This window comes from Marmota monax, unplaced genomic scaffold (genome assembly GCF_021218885.2).
Source record: "Marmota monax isolate L192 unplaced genomic scaffold, Marmota_monax_Labrador192_F-V1.1 WCK01_AAM20220418_F8-fsc00001, whole genome shotgun sequence".
NCBI classification, from domain to species: domain Eukaryota; kingdom Metazoa; phylum Chordata; class Mammalia; order Rodentia; family Sciuridae; genus Marmota; species Marmota monax.
In genome coordinates, this window is record NW_026693777.1 from 21,261,712 (window position 1) to 21,278,811 (window position 17,100).

A 17,100-nucleotide genomic window follows, 5' to 3' on the forward strand; every position below is an offset into this window, starting at 1 on the left:
AAAAAAAAAAAAAATACAGATGAGACTGTTACTGGAGTCCTCAGCCAAAACCCTGACCCAGGGGTCTTAACAGACTAGCCCTGGTCACCCAATGCCTAGAGTTTAATTGACAGAGAGAGAAAGATATTGGTGAAGCAAGTAAGGAATTTATTCTCAGTTTGGCCAGAGTATTCTAGAAAACTCTCTTCCCCATTCAGACAACAGCTCTATGATTATATAGGGAAAGGGCAAAAGCAAAAGCAGGGAGCAATGACTGCAGCTCTGGCCAGGCTGTGGGGTGCCAGGAGCTGAGAAGCACAATGTACACACGCTGCAGTTCTGGTTCTGCAGGTCCAACTTGCACCAGAGCTTGGGGGGCAGTTTCTGCTCCCAGCATGAGATGAAGCTGGGGAGGAAAAAGCAACTGAAAGAGAGCAGGTTAGACTGGGTCTTTCCTGAAATCTCCCAATTGTAAAGACACCTCTATTACAAGACAACTATGAACTTGAGCTGTCCGCAAATGGCCGCAAATCCTATCAGCTGGAGTTGTTCATTGGTGGTTTGTTTTTGTTTTTGCCCCCCGTTGGGGTTTTGGATGGCACAGTGTTTGTAACTGGATTCAGAGGTTCTTCAGGATTGACAGGCTTAGGACAAGCAGAAAGAGAGACAGCCAATCCCCTGTGACATGCTGGCACCACATCAATTCCTCCAGTAATCTAATCCATTTTAGCCAAACTAATGGCAGTTTTGGTGTTGGGTTCCTGGCACCATTCACTCAGGAGCAGATGAAGAGAGAGGCACCTACCTTTTGCTTCTGCAGGAGACTAGAATATGCTACCCCAAAATATGCCTCAATGACACAAGGACTGTTTCAAACTGATTATTTTGAGGAATTGCAGATATAGAAGAACCTCTGAAAACAGTGTAGAGAATACCAATTTATATGGGAAATAAATGTCTACAAAAGAGGCCACCATTTGTAAAGGTGAGTTTTCTCCTGGGGTGCCAGAAGAGAAAAAATAATAAAATACAAGAAACTAATCAATGCAGAAGGCAGCCTACTTAAATCTGCATGACAAATCTTCCTCTTGCTTACTTTTCCTAGCTCCCCTACACTCTTCTTTTTTTTAGTGGAAAAAGCTCTATAAACATGGAGACCCCTTCTCTGAGTTACTCATTTATCCATGGTTTTCTACCATATATACATGACATATACGTTAATAAACCTGTTTGTTTTCCTTTTGTTAATCCTCCCTCTGTTATAGGGAGTTCCAGCCAAGAACTCAGAAGGGTAGAGGACACGACTGTTTTCTTCCCCTACACTTCAAAAGTATGTTCTTGGTGTGCATGTGTATGTGGTACTGGGGATGGAACCCAGGGCCTTACACTCAGCTACATCCCCAGCCCTCCCTGAGAAACTTAAAAATAAGTGTCATTTATTTCTGAAACATCCAGTTGAGTCAGAGCTTCCAGTCCCTTTGACAAGTGCACAAAAACTATTTCTGATGATGAGGGAAGCCGTGATGTGAATCTTCTAGAATGGCAGCCAATTTAAAATGCACTTATGTTTGGTTTTATGATATGCTTTTGGTATTTACACTTGAAGATGAATTTGAGGGATGATCTGGTTATGAATTCATAATCTCAAGAAACAGACTAAAGCCACCCTGAGAACCTGACTGGGCAGGAATAGAAAGTTGTCCAAGATTATAAAGAATCTTTTTCCATTTCAGACACTCTCAGGGGACTAATATATAGCACCAGACTAAATGGAACACAGACGGTATTTGCAGGAAACTGAATGGGACAGGAAAATATACCAGAAGCATATGTCTGTAAGAACCTTATATGAAGATCTGCCTAGGATATACTGTCAAATCCAAGTGAGTTGATGAATTCTGAATGAAACAAAACCAACTGGGAGAAAATCTCACTTCCTTCACCCACACAAACCTATTCAAATCTGTATGACTTAATACTATTCAAGGGCTAATGGGCAAACCTATCTTCTCCTTAGCATTCTGACAAATCCCTTGGGAAAAACCTTCCAGACCAGAATTCCTTAAAGAGAAGTCCCTCTTCAGCTTCCACTTGGGCAACATGAGCAGCCATGCACTAGACAAGGAAAATGGGGGCTTATTTCTAAACTAATATACCTGACAAAAAATGTGGAAATGTGTCCTACTGCAATCTGGAAAATGCTAAAAATACTCCCAATGTAGTGTCATTTCTCTTTAGACTTCTTAATCACACTTCTTCAGAATGAACGACTTGCATTCCAATGCAGTAACTGACTCATGCTGAAAATTCAAGTTATGAATTTTAATAAACACCTGTGTATGAACAGGTCAAGCTGTATATAAAAATGAACAAATAGTGTCTCTTAGCACTGATGTATTTTTGACAGCTTTATTGAGATATAATTAATATACCATTCAGTTCATTCATTTAAACTATTTGACTCAATGACTTTTAGAAATTTTAGAACTGAGATGATGCTCAAAGAGTTTTGGATTTTGGAACATTTCAGATTTGGGATTTTCAGATTAGGGATGCTCAACCTGGAAAATCTATGCAAATATTTCAAAACCTGAAAAACTCTAAACTCTGAAATACTTCTAGTCCTAAGCATTTCAGGTAGTGGATATTCAACTGTATTATTTTGCAAGTAATATTCTGTTTTATGGATATAGCAGCACATTTCACTTATTAATTTATTAGTTGATGGGCATTTGGGCTCTTTCTGTTACTGGAGTCCTAGGCCAGAGGCCTGACTCTGGGAGTTCAAACAAATCAAGTCCTGCCACTCACCCCACAAAACAGATGTAAATAATTGTGAAAAGCAGGAAAGGAACTTTATAATCAATAGGTCATACTGGGAAGAAGAGTCAAATCAAACATCTCGGCTTTGTCATTGAGGGTTCTGACATGAGCTTCAGGGTTACACACAGGAAGTAATTGGGGCAGGAGCAAGAGGTATGCATAATTAAGTAGTCTTGGTCAAACTAGGGTCTGGTTATTATCTCAGTTCCGGTCCTGGGAAGTGGCTCCAGAGAAGTCTTATTGCTTGAGGGGGCAATCCTGTTCCCATACTGAGATGATTGTTCCCACTTGGGGGACAGCCTCAGTTCCTATCATGGGGTAATTGTTCTCACTTGGGGGTATGAGCTCATCAAGCAGTGATCTGCCTGAGAGGTCCTGCTGTTCCTGGAATCCAAGATAACTGCAAGTTTAGATCAATGACTAGAGACTTCAGAGCACTGAACCAGGGGGTCTGGAACAGGATATTGTAAAAGCTGGAGTTGTCTCAACAAGTCTTGAAAATACCTTAACTACTCTTATCTTGGTATCCTCATCTTGAAGGAGAATAAGGTAGATAAGGTAAATTTAGGGCAAATAAACCTTGTATTACCATTTTTTTGTTTTGTTTTGTTTTTTTGACAGATAACTCCATAAGTGATTAACTTATCTACACACAGAGGAGAGCAGGAATCTGGCCCAAAGCTTAAGGTAATAAAGGAGAAAGATACAATATAAAGGCAGATGTATAGTGGGGGAGCATGGGAAGAATGGAGGAAATTCGGATTGGGCAAAAGGGAGGAAGGGGAGAGGAGAGGGCATGGGGGGTAGAAAAGATGGTGGTGATACCGCTGTTGACTGGTGACGAGTTCTTGCTTCCCCAATGTTGAAGAATAACACCAAAGAAGCACGCCGAGGCAAGGTCAGAGTAGAAATTAGAAGTTTATTAAAGGACAGCAGAAAAGACTTCTCCCGGAGGAAGAAGGGGACCCAAGAGGTGGAATCCGTGGAAGGGATGTTGTCTCCCCTTTTTATAGTTCTTTCAGTAATGGAATGTAGGTGGGAAGAACCGAGGGGTGGGACACAGGTGGGCCAAAGAAGTAATCTGGTCAGGAAGGACTTCTGAGTCAGCACCTTTTTGCTGGGGGCTGTTCATTAACATTTCTTTGAGGTGGACTTTGGCCTAGGGCCTTTTCGGGACTTCCATGAGTTGTCCTGTGTTTTCCCTGAGTCATTCTCCGCATGGTCTCCTCCATTTTAGATTTCACTCGATATTAGACCCGGATTTATCTAACTACACTGACTACCTAACTTTAAATCTGGCTTCAGTGGTATGAGATGGTCATCATTACCCTAGGTACATGTACTACTGCATAAATGGTGCAAATCTACATCTTATACAACTAGAGAAATGAAAAGTCCATTTGTGTACAATGAATTGAAAGGCATTCTGTTATTATAGAACTAATTAGAACAAATAAAAAAATAAGATAAGTAAAGGCAGAGATGTCAATTTTTCCCGCATTTAACTGAATAAAATCCATTGAGCCCAACTGAAGAGTCAAGAGTCAGTGCTTGTTAGCAAAAGCAGCCCTAATTCCCTGTTACATTTCCATATTTTAGCTAATATGAAATATGCGTTATGAACTGTTGTGGCTCAGAACATGACATCCCAAAGTATGGCAATTTGGCAAGCAGAGTACTTTAAACTTTAGAACATTAGAAAGGCCTCAGAAGCAAGTTCTGCCCCACCTTCTATTGCCTTCCTATTTTGTCCTCCCTCCTTCCCCTCAAACAAGTCACAGAAACCAGAATTCCCAAAGATTGTCATAAAAATTAAAATTCCTTTCCCTCAAAGCAAGCCATAAAAAGGTCATACTCTCTCCCTTTTCTTATCCTTGAAGACCCTCATTTTGGAGAGATCCTAGCCCATACCTAGGAGGAAAGAATATTACAGACAGGACAAGAAGAATGTGGACGGGCTTTGCAGTCTGTTACCATCAGATTATATCCAATCACATTTCTATATGGCTGCCCATTTTTTAACAATCCTAAGCATTCAGATACAGTTTTCCTGGGTCTTTGGGTCTTCATTTCTGAAGGCTCCTATATCACACAAAACTTAGATTAAACAAATTTGTCATGCCTTTCTCTTGCTAACCTGTCTTCTGGGCCAGGAACATCAGCTGTGGGCCTTCTGATGAGAAAGTAAAGGAATTTTATGGTTGCTACCCCTACAGAACTTTCTGGTACAAGTTTTTGGGGGACATATTTTTCATTTTTCTTGGGCATATATCTAGGAGCAGAATTGCTGGATCTTGTGGTAATTCTACATTTAACTCCTGAGGAACTGGTGGGAATATAAAAAGGAAAAATATACCTTTTTATATTCCCATCAGCAGTATATAAAGCTTCCAGTTTCTTTGCAGCCTAACCCATAGTTGTTATTATCTGTGTTTTGATTTTGGTTTTGATTTGCAGTGTCCTGATGGCTAATTATGTTAAGGATCTTTACAAGGGCTTATTGAACATTTGTATATATATGCTTTAGAGAAATGTCTATTTAGATACTTTGCTCATTTTAAAAAATGGGTGCCTTGTTACTGAATTATAATAGTTCTTTATATATTCTAGATACAGATCTCCTATTAGATATATAATTAGAAAAAATTTTATGCCCATTTTTTGGATTGTTTTTAGGAACTAATATATATGATATACAATATTATGTTATACATGTGATATATATAAAATGTTGTTGCAATGCCCCTGGGGCCTCACATATGCTAGGCTAGCATCTATCACTAAGCCACATCCCAAGACCTTGAAACTGGTATATTTTTTGATAGAAAAAGATCACCTCAGAGCACATAGTATGTTTTGAGAACACAACCTTAAAAATAATATTTAGCAGAGCTGGGGGTAGCTTAGTGGCAGAGCATATGCTTAGCAGGCATGAGGCCTTGGGTTTTTAAAAAGGTACTTATCAGAGGATAAGAAAAATCAAAGCAATTCCCAAAATATGGAAATCCTTTTTGCCTCTCCTCTCCCTCATATAGCCTGCAGGTATTATATAAAATCTGAGTAAATTTGTTAGTAGTAAGATCAGGCATTTTTTGAATGTTCTAATTCTCATAACAGAAGGAAAAGGGAAAAGATAATTGTGTATAAAAAGAAACAGAGTTAATGGGAAAGACCTGAGACTTCTATACTTAGAAAGTCCTGCTTGAAGGATGGACCCCAGGCTGATGTCAGGGAACCTACATTTTGAGAGGGTTCCTGCCATTCCTAGAACTGATAAGAAGGGGTTAGAGTGCCTAAACCTATAAACATCACATTTATGCTAAAGAGAACTTTCCTTCTGGGAGTCTGAATGATGACTAGGCAAAGGGTGCCTATGTGACCAGCCCCCAATAAAAAGTGTAGATACTAAATCTCTAATTATTAGTTTCTGAAGTAGACAACATTTTGCAAGTATTATCGCAATCAATGCTAGAGGACTGAGAATACAGCTCAGAGGCAGAGCACATGCCTAGTATGTATAAGGCCCTGGGTTCAATCCCCAGTACTACAAAACAAATAAACAAACCTAGAAAATTTACACTGTCAGTTCTGGAGGAATTAAGAGCATCCTGTGTGACTTCCAAAAGGTGCCAGAATATGTTATCCCAAAATATTCCTCTTTGGCACCCAGATTATTTTGAGCTAATGGCCATTGAGAACCAGCAGATGTAGGAAAAGCCTGACAAACAGGGCACGCGTTTCCTTTTGTAAAAGAAATTTACACTTATTTTATAGAAAATATCTCCTTTTTTCTTAGCAGGAACAGGTAGACTCTTAACTCATCATTGGAGGAGCACTAACACAAATCTGTTTGCCAAACCTTACAAAATAACTCATTTCCATATTTTTTCTGGCTCTTTTTATAACTTTCCTCTCCCACAGAGAAGCCCAAACCACTTTTCCTTTGTTTATTTTATTTTATTTTTTTTTTTTTTAAATATTTATTTATTTATTTTAGTTTTCGGCGGACACAACATCTTTGTTTGTATGTGGTGCTGAGGATCGAACCCGGGCCGCACGCATGCCAGGTGAGCACGCTACCGCTTGAGCCACATCCCTAGCCCCTTCCTTTGTTTATTGAAAGTATTTTCTATTTAGAGGCAGGTTCTCACTGAGTTGCTTAGGGCCTTGCTAAGTTGCTGAGACTGGCTTTGAACTTGCAATCTTCCTGTCTCAGCCTCCTAAGCCACTGGGGTTACAGACAGGTGTGCACAACTGTGTCTAGAATGTACCCCATGATGTTCTGCCTTACCTAAGGCCCAAAACAATAGAGCCAAATGACCAAAATTGGCTCTGAACTGTGAGCCAAAATTCATCTTTCCTTCTTTAAGTTGTTTCCTTTGGGTATTTTGTCACATAAATAAAAAGCTTGTCAGGGGCTAGAAGGAAATTCTCCTTCAAAGAATAGCCTGAAAGCCCCCTGGGAAACATCCTGCCTGGGAGACATCCTGCAGCTACCTATCTCCCTGGAACATCCTGCAGTTATCAGGATCATCAGACATCCTGGAGCTGGCAGTTTTACCACCCACATCCAGCAACTGCTGATTAGAGAGCTTCCCCATCCCCAGCATATAAATACCCCTGTGTGAACAATAAAAGTTTGCAGCTTGATCAGAATTCCTGTCTTGCTGTCATCCTTCGTGTCTCTTGTCCCTTCATTCCTCCCCATCTAGGTTCGCTGCCCACGTTGATGTGTCCTGCCGGTCTGATGTGTCCTGCCGGTCGGGATATTTGGCGCCCAACGTTGTGTGCTCGAGCCTTTGACTGAGAAGGAATGCCGTCCTCCGGGAAGACTTGGCCAAGCGGAGCTTGAGATCGCCTCGGCAGACATGACCGAGAGACAGATCCAGGAGGAGAGTGGGGATGACTCACGGTGAGTGACCCACCATGGGACAAGCAGTTTCATCACATGATTTGTTTTTGTCAGGCCTCAAGGAGCCCTCAAGACACGGGGGGGCGCGTGTTAAGAAAAAGGACTTAAAATTATTCTTTTCATACATAGGAGAATTGTGTCCATGGTTTCCCCTTGAAGGGACCATTGATGGTAAAAGATGGCTTAGAGTAGGAGACTGTTTAAAAGATTATTATGAATCCTTTGGCCCAGAAAAGGTGCCTGTTCCCACCTTTTCTTACTGGAACTTAATTAATGAAATTCTTAAAAGTTCACCCTTTGACAATGGTACCTTTAAAACTTGTCAGGATTGGGGAAGAGGCTATGCAAAAGACCTCCCATCCCTCTCGTCCCCCCTTGGCCTGGTCCCCCTCAAAATCCCACCCTAATGAATAAGGCTCCAAGGGTTACCAACCGCCTTTATCCAGTTTTAAATCCCGGAGACACATTGACCCCTGGGGAGGAGGCTACCTTGGAGAAGGAAGCAGCTCGCTACCATTCGGAAGACCCAAGACCCGCCACCTCTCAGGACCCTGCCACAGCCTATAGGACTTACACATCCACCTCCCTCCTATATCCCTCCTGCCTTTTGTGCTCCGGCCCTTCAGGGGCCAACTACCCCCTCAGATATTTTTTCCCCACTTCCCCTGCCTAACCTGGCTCCCTTGCGAGAGTCTCTCCAACATAGACGGGAATAGATCCAACTTTTAAAAGAATTAAGATCCCTTGACTCTGAGTTTCGCTCATTAGCCTTAGGCACGGAGTCAACTCGAGCTGGCCCAAGGCAGTCTAATACAAAGGCTAAGCCGCGCCTTTGGCCTGTTCTTGCCTTCCCAGTCAGACAGATAAGCCCGCCTAGGCTGAGGACAAAGACTCAGAGGAGGATCAAGAGGAGGAAGCGGGGAAATGGCAAGAGGAAGATCAGGACTCAGAGGATGAAGAGTTCACCCCTAGGCAGGAAGGAACCCAGAGTGTCTACAAAAAATTAAGCCTGCGTTTTCTTGAAAAACTTAAAAAGGCTTGTGCTCACTATGGCCCCACTGCACCTTACACATTGGCTTTATTAGAAAGCCACAGTGCACAATGGCTTACTCCTAATGATTGGAAATTTTTAGCCTGAGCTACCCTCAGTGCCGGAGACTTCCTGTTATGGAATGCAGATTTCAAAGAGCACTGTCAGGAAACTGCTCAAAAAAATTTAACTAAGGCCTCCTCTAAATCCTGGACTTATGTTAAGCTAGTGGGCAATGCGCCTTTTGACACTAACCCTAAACAGGCGCATTTCCCTGCTGGACTTTTGGCGCAGATTCAGACGGCTGGCTTACATGCTTGGAGATGCCTCCCTCAAAAGGGCTCGGCTACCACTTCCCTAGCAAAAATTTGACAAGGGCCTGACAAGCCTTATAGCGACTTTGTTGCCCAGCTTAACCTAGCCCCGGAACACCTACTTGGACCAAGCGAAAGCGAAAGCACCTTTGTAAAATATCTTGCCTTTGAAAACACCAACCCGGCATGTCAGGATGTTCTTCGACCACATAAGGATAAAGAAGAACTTTCTGACTTTATTAGACTCTGTGCCGGGGGGTGGGTGCAGCCCATGCCATGGGTCTCACCATAGGTGCGTGCCGCCTTTACCAAGGCCTTTCGCAATCCTGGCTCATGTACTTGCTTTACTTGTAAACAACCTGGCCATTTTGCACGCGAGTGTCCGACAGGCAAACAAAGCCTAGGGATAGCGTCTCCTCAAACCAGGGCTAAACCGCCCCCAGCCACCCTTTGCCCTAGATGTGGTAAAGGTCGTCACTGGGCCAATGAGTGTAGATCTAAGACAAATGCCCTTGGTCAGCCTATTTCTTCCCACTCCAGGGACTGGCCCCGACCTCCCCCAGGACAAACCCAGGGGCAATAAGGTTTGTTCCCTCCCAAACTCCCAATCTACCTCAAAATCCTTCTCCACGATTGCCTCCCTCCAACGAGCCACCCCAGGCAACGCAGGATTGGACCTCTGTGCCGCCACCGATACAATATTAGACTCCATGCAAGGGCCCCAGATAATACCCACTGGAATTATGGGTCCCCCTCCATCTCATACGTGTGCCCTTATTCTTGGAAGAGCCTCTACTACCTTACAAGGTGTTCAGGTCTTCCCTGGCATTACTTTCTCATCTTGTTTCAGCCTTTTCCATAATGGGTAAACCAATACATATTAAAACAGATAATGGTCCTGCATATACCACTGCCAAGTTTAAACAGTTTTGTGCTACCTTACAAATTTGTCATACTACTGGAATTCCATACAACCCTCAGGGCCAAGGCATTGTTGATGTGTCCAACCTTAAAGACTTGGCTAACCCGCCTTAAGGCTTCTGCCCTTGTATTTACCACTCCCAGGGATCGCCTTAACCATGCATTATTTGCCCTTAATTTTCTTACCCTAGACAGTGAAGGCCATTCGGCCACAGACAGACACTGGCATCCCTTGTCCAATTCTGTTCGCCCACCTGTTATGTGGCGCAATCCCCTTACAAATAAATGGAAAGGCCCAGATCCTGTCCTCATCTGGGGACGAGGCTCAGCTTGTGTTTTGGACCAAGAGCAAGCAGCCCCAAGATGGTTACCAGAACGCCTGGTTAAACAGGTTAATGACTTACCTCAACCCAGGGACGGAGGCCCTCCCCCTGAGGACAAATTTTCCTCTTTTTCAGATGCAGCCAACAATCTGTGTGAGGACCCTGCATTATAAACAGGCTGGTACAATTTATTAAAGAACAGATTAATATTTTGGCCTCTAAGCCCATATAGGTCCACTATCACCATCTGGAGATGGAAGACCGCGCTGCCAACATTTAAAAGGATGTTCTACCCTTCTCACAGGCTTATTTATTAAGTTTACATCCCCACAGATCTCTCTTTCTTATATAAAAGTATAAGTAACAGCTCTGACCAACCATCTTCTGCCCTTGCCATAAGGGTTCGCTCCTCCATGGGCCCCTCTGCTTGGGGGAGGACACACCCATGGAGTGAGGACAGCACCCATGGAGTGAGGACGTTAGGCCATAATAACGGAGGGTGCAGGAAGGACTGCAGGAGGACGGATCCCAAAACCCAAGACCTCTGAGTGACACGCTCTGGTGCATGGCGGTTGGCATGCTTCCCCCTCAAAGCCGTCTCCTCCAAAAACATGCCAAGGCCACCACGAAATCTCCTAGTGAAGACGCGGATCAGGAGATATTCTAAGGCCTCCTAGAGGAACAGAGCCTCTATCACCCCCTAAAAACATGGCCGGTAAGGTATGGTCAAATATTTTATATAAGAAAGGCGGAAATGTCAGGGGCTAGAAGGAAATTCTCCTTCAAAGAATAGCCTGACAGCCCCCTGGGAGACATCCTGCAGCTACCTATCTCCCTGGAACATCCTGCGGTTATCAGGATCAGACATCCTGGAGCTGGCAGTTTTACCACCCACATCCAGCAACTGCTGATTAGAGAGCTTCCCCATCCCCAGCATATAAATACCCCTGTGTGAACAATAAAAGTTTGCATGCTTGATCAGAATTCCTGTCTTGCTGTCATCCTTCATGTCTCTTGTCCCTTCATTCCTCCCCATCTAGGTTCGCTGCCCATGTTGTTGATGTGTCCTGCCGGTCGGGACAAAGCTGACTAATACACCTAAGTTCTACCCACCCCTTTGGTTGCTGTGTGTATCTGTGTAACGTACATGTTAATAAACTTCTGATTGTTTTTATCTCATTAATTTTTCACTACTTTAATTTATAGAGCCCTAGCCAGATGGCCTAAGATGGTAGAGGATAAGGACTTTTTCCTGCCCCTTCACTCCACTGGGAGAGGACCCATGGAAGTTTGTGCCTGTTTCCTTTAGACTTCACCTAAAAGAGTCTCTTCCCTTTGTTGATTTTACTTTGTATCCTGTTGCTATAATACATCATAATGATAAGTAAAACTACATACTGAGTTCTCTAAGTTCTTGCAGTAAATCAGTGAACCTAGAAATGGCACTGGGGACCTCCAACACACTAGCAGAATGAGAAATTTAGCCTTTGGGACAGAATTAAGGGAAGAATTCATAACTGAATAACATCTATACACAAGATATATAATTCAATTCCTTTTAAATTTTTATTAAAATCCTCACTTTAAAATAGGGGCTGGGCTTGGTGGTGAACACCTGTAATCCCAGCAGCTCAGGAGGCTGAGACAGGTACATCATGAGGTCAAAGCCAGCCTCAGCAAAAGTGAGGCACTAAGCAACTCAGTGTGACCCTGTCTCTACATAAAAATACAAAATAGGGCTGGGGATGTGGATCATGTCAACTGCCCCTGAATTCAATCCCCAGTAACACCTTCCCGAAAATATAGTGGAACTTGGCTGGAAATGCACATCAGTGGTAGACAGTTTATCTGGAATGCATGAGGCCTTCAGTTCAACCTCAGCACTGCAAAAGGAAAAAAAAAAGGAAGAAAAGAAGAAAGGAAAAAATATCAGGAAACTGAGGCTACCTATTTTTTAAAAAGTTACCTGAGTCATGAAGAACTGTGAACGTGTCACAACTCTCAAATCTTACTTCAGAAAAAAAAAGTAATAATCAACTTCAATACAGGGATGCTAAAATAATGCCCACTTTCCCGGGCCTCTCCTTTTATCTTGAAGCTTCATGCTCCCTTTCCATCCCATAAGAACTGAGAGAATAGTCAGTTTAATCTCTTCCTTCTGCATAAAAACGCCCATAGGCAAGGCAGTTACCAGCCTCTACAATGCAAAGGTTGTTTAACAGCCCCATAGCAACACATAATTTTCTTTTGCATAAACAGCAAAAGGCCTACAGACTCATTTCCCTCGGGCACAGGGCACACAGTCCATAACCATGTTAATGAAAGTGATATGGCTCTCCTGAGAGAAACCTAAAGCATCCGATATGCTTCAGAAACTCTGCTACATGAAAACATTCCAAGAAGGGCCAACAGGATCAGTCACTGAAGACTTAGTCACAGAGATTAGCTCTCTGATATTCAAAAATAGCCTGAAATAAAGGAACTTTGATTGGATCTGGTTCAAAACAATATAAGCTATTTAAAAATCTTGGGACAATTAGGAAAATTTCTAAATGAACTGAATATTAGGTGATATTATAAAATTATTTTTATTTTCTGAGGTATAATGTTAATATCCATATATAGAAGAATGATGTGTTTAGAGAATGCTTTCACTTTCAAATATTCAGGGGAAAAATACATATATATATATATATATACACATATACACACACATATACACACACATTTATATATGTATACATGTATGTATACACACATATAAACATAAACACCTGTATCAAAGGAAAAATTGTGTCTTGGCTAGGACATCCACGGGTTACCAACACCTTTGTCCTTGACAAGACTATTTCACAACTCTATAGATGGAGAAGTTAACTTGTAGAAAACTTAGTAATGCAAATAGCTTCCATGTATAGACACACAAATTTCAGCAGGTGAAATACACTTAATCATTGCCTTATAGATACTGCCTAGTTTTGCTCCATTTGCATTTTATCATTCCTTATCTGATTCTAAGTGGATGGTATTTTATAACAGTGTTATAACTGTTAATGACTGTTTTTGGTAAAAAGCACTGACTCTTCATTTGAGCCTGTAGATGTTCAAAAGGTAACTTAAAGCAGGACAAAAAGTTTGGCATCTCTGCCTTCATTTTGTATCCCTTTTATCATGTTAAACTTTGGGTCAGATTTTTGCTCAACTCTCAAGTAGTCATGTTCATCATTCAAGTGACCATCCCTCTTCAAGACTGAAGACACCAAGATAAGTAAGGTCATCAGCTGCCAGCTTTTACCACAGCCTGGTCTGTACCACAGAGTGGTACCTAGAGGACTGCAGGAATTGCCCTAAACCTTCTAGAAACAGCAGAGCATTTCAGGCAGATCACCCCATGGTGAGACTATCCTCCACAATGAGAGTTAATTACAGGAACTGAGGCTGCCCCCCTAAGCAGGAGCCATCATCTCAGGATGGGAACAGGATTGCCCCCTCAAGCAATAAGACTTCTTAGAGCCACCTTCAAAGACCAGAACTGAGATAATTATCAACCAGATCACAGTTTGACCAAGACTACTTACTTATGCATACCTCTTGCCCTGTCCCAATTCTTCCTCTGTTTAACCCTGAAGCTCATGTTAGTACCCGCCAAGACAGGGCAGCTGGTCCCCTTGTCTTTTCAGTATAGCTACACAGTTCCTTTCCCACCTTTCACCATTACTTTTTTATTTGATTTCTTTGGGATGAGTAGCCATATCTGATTCATTGGAATTCCCAGAGCCAGCACCTTCATTTGAAAACTCTAGTATTACTCTGAATTCTCCAAATAGTTATAATACCTTACTGATTCCTTTATTAATTAATGGGTTAAATAAAAATCTTTAACATAGTTCATTTTACATCTGTATGAGTCATAATTTTATCCTCTTTAAAATGCAATTTTTAAGTTTGTATGGGGGGTTAGGTGGAGAATAAACAGGTGATGTCAATTCTTTTGTAAATTTGAAATATAAAAAAAGTTGGAGGAAGTTACTAAGAATTAAAACAAGGGCTGGGATTGTGGCTCAGCGGTAGAGCGCTCGCCTAGCACAGGCGGGACCCGGATTCAATTCTCAGCACCACATAAAAATAAAGGCATTGTGTTGTGTCCATCTATACCTAAAAAATAAATATTAAAAAAAAAAGAATTAAAACAAAACACTTAGTACCCAGATGCCACCATGACTGCCTTATCTAGGTATAAGAAAGATTTTTGAGAAGTATAACAAATTTGAATACACACATACACAATGCATTTATATGTATCATGAACAAATAAATGCTTAAGTCTACTATAAAGTGTTTCAGGTAATTAAAGAATAAATACAATGAAATTAGGTGCAGTGGGGCATGCCCGTAATCCCAGTCACTCAGGAGACCAAGGTAGAAGGATCACAAGTTCAAGGCCAGCCTCAGTAACTTAGTGAGACCCTATCTCAAAATAAGAAAAAGAGGATGGGGATGTAGCTCAGTTGTAGAGCATCCCTGGATTCAATCTCAAGTACAAAAAAAATCAAATGAATTACCACTCTATATCCATTGGTAGAATAACAGACAACAACATTGAATGCTGGTCAGGATATAGGGCAATCCAAGCTCTCATACACTGCTGGTGAAGTGTAAAATGTACAACCATGATGGTAAAGGATAGTGGTTTCTTATGAAAGTAAAAATACGCCTACCCTGTGATCCAGCAATTCTGCCTGTAGGTTTTTACCCAAGAAAAATGAAAACACATGAAGATTTCTATAAATGTGTTCATAACAGCATTATTCATAACAGCCACATTTTAGAAACAGCTCTTGTCTAGTAATAGAATAGTTTTTGTTTGCTTGTTTGTTTGCAACACTGGAGTCTGAACCCAGAGGTGCTCTACCACGGAGCTACATCCCCAACCCTCTTCCTAAAATTTTTAAATTTTGAGACAGTCTCACTAAATATCCCAAGCTATCCTCAAATTGCAACCGTCTTGCCTCAGCCTTCCAAATTGCTAGGACTGCAGGCATGGGCCACCATGCCCAACAAGGATAGATTTTTGGGGGGTGGGGGAGGGTACTGGGGATTGAACCCAGAGGCGCTTTACCACTGAGCCACATCCTCTACTTTATTTTGAGACAGCATCTCACTAAGTTGCTTAGGGCCTAACTAAGTTGCTGAGGCTGGTCTTGAACTTGTGATTTTCATATCTATGCCTCCCAAGTTGCTGTGATTAGAGGCATGAGCCACCATTCCTGGCAAAGATAGATTTTAAAACAAACAAAAAACCCTGTAATACATTTATAAAAATACCATTCAGGGCTGGGGTTGTGGCTCAGTGGAAGAGCACTTGCCTAGCATGTATGAGGCACTGGGTTCGATTCTCAGCACCACACACAAATATATGAATTAAATAAAAGTCCACTGATGATTAAAAAAATAAAAATACCATTCAGCCTTTTAAAAGGGACAATTACTGAAGCACAGAACAATGTGAATGAACCTTATAAACATGCTGTATGAAAGATGCCTTACACAAAAGAACACATACTGTATGACCTCATTTACTTAAACTTCTAGAAAAGGCAAAACAAACCTATTAAAAAAAATCAGACACTAGATGCCCAGAAGAGGATAGGAGTCGGCCAATTGAGAAGAAGCATGAAGAAATGTTCTGGAGTGATGGTGATGTTCCCTATCTTCATAAAGGTTTATATGTATACTTAGGATATTCAGATCTTATTGTTTCTGAACTTTATCTTGAAAGAAAAAGAACTGTAGACAAATATCAAATTTTAATTAAGGACATGCATATTGAAATATTTAGGGAACAATACATTGATATCTACAATTCATTAAGAAAATATGGATCCCAGTAGATTGGGAGGCTGAGGCAGAAAGATTTCGAGTTCAAAGCCAGCCTCAGCAAAAGCGTGGCACTAAGCAACTCAGTGAGACCCTGTCTGTAAATAAAATATAAAATAGGGCTGGGGATGTAGCTCAGTGGTCAAGTGCCCCTGAGTTCAATTCCCAGTACCAAAAAATAAAAATAAAAAAGAAAGGATGGCTAGAGGTTGGAGGTGCAGCTCAGTGCAGGACATGTGTTTACTGTCCTTTAGGACCTCAGCACCAAAGAAAAATATAGGATATGGAAATGAACAAATGAATAATGCGTGATTTTTAAAAAAAATACAGCAGAATGTTAACAAAAGAATCTAGATGATGAGTAAACTGCTTATTCATTGTAAAATTCTTCCAACTGCTATATTGGAAATTTCACAATAAACTACTAGAAAAAGTACAAAGAAATATTTTCAACACTTTCTCATCTTTCCTTTATGTTCTAGGTGTCTGGAATATATCCCTAACAAAAGAGAAAAAGATTCCTGCCTCTGAGGAGCTTGCTTTGTGCTCACCCACACTAGTTAAACAAAAGCACATTGAAGAGCAGAGAGAGAGAGAGGACCTCCCCACCGGAGCAGTGCTAGAAAACTAGTAACCCAGAGGCTGGGGAAAAGCTCAGTGGTAGAGCACTTGCCTAGCAGGAGCAAGGCTCAGTTTCCATCCCTAGCACCACAAAACAAACAACAAAAAAATAACATAGCCCAGGAGCAGATTCACTGAGAACTAGCTATACTTATTAGAAATGTAAGTTCTCAGGCATTCTCAGGTAGGCGCAGAATAAAATATCAGAACCTATAGGTATGGGGTCCACTCAACTATTTTTCGTTTGTTTGTTTGGGGTGCTGAGAATTGAACCAAATAGTGCTTTACCACTGAGTTATA

At 41.5% G+C, this 17,100-nt stretch overlaps 1 protein-coding gene and 1 long non-coding RNA gene across 2 annotated transcripts in view; one reads left to right on the top strand and one right to left on the bottom strand.

Annotated features, from left to right (window-relative positions):
• Fntb (farnesyltransferase, CAAX box, beta) overlaps positions 1-17,100 on the bottom strand; it is a 77,767-nt gene that overhangs the window by 50,543 nt on the left and 10,124 nt on the right. The window lies entirely within an intron of this gene.
• LOC124104279 (uncharacterized) lies at positions 1,219-11,433 on the top strand. The gene is made up of 4 exons (XR_006855397.2): positions 1,219-1,862; positions 3,424-3,489; positions 7,515-7,714; positions 10,438-11,433. It is a non-coding gene; the product is annotated as an uncharacterized LOC124104279 (long non-coding RNA).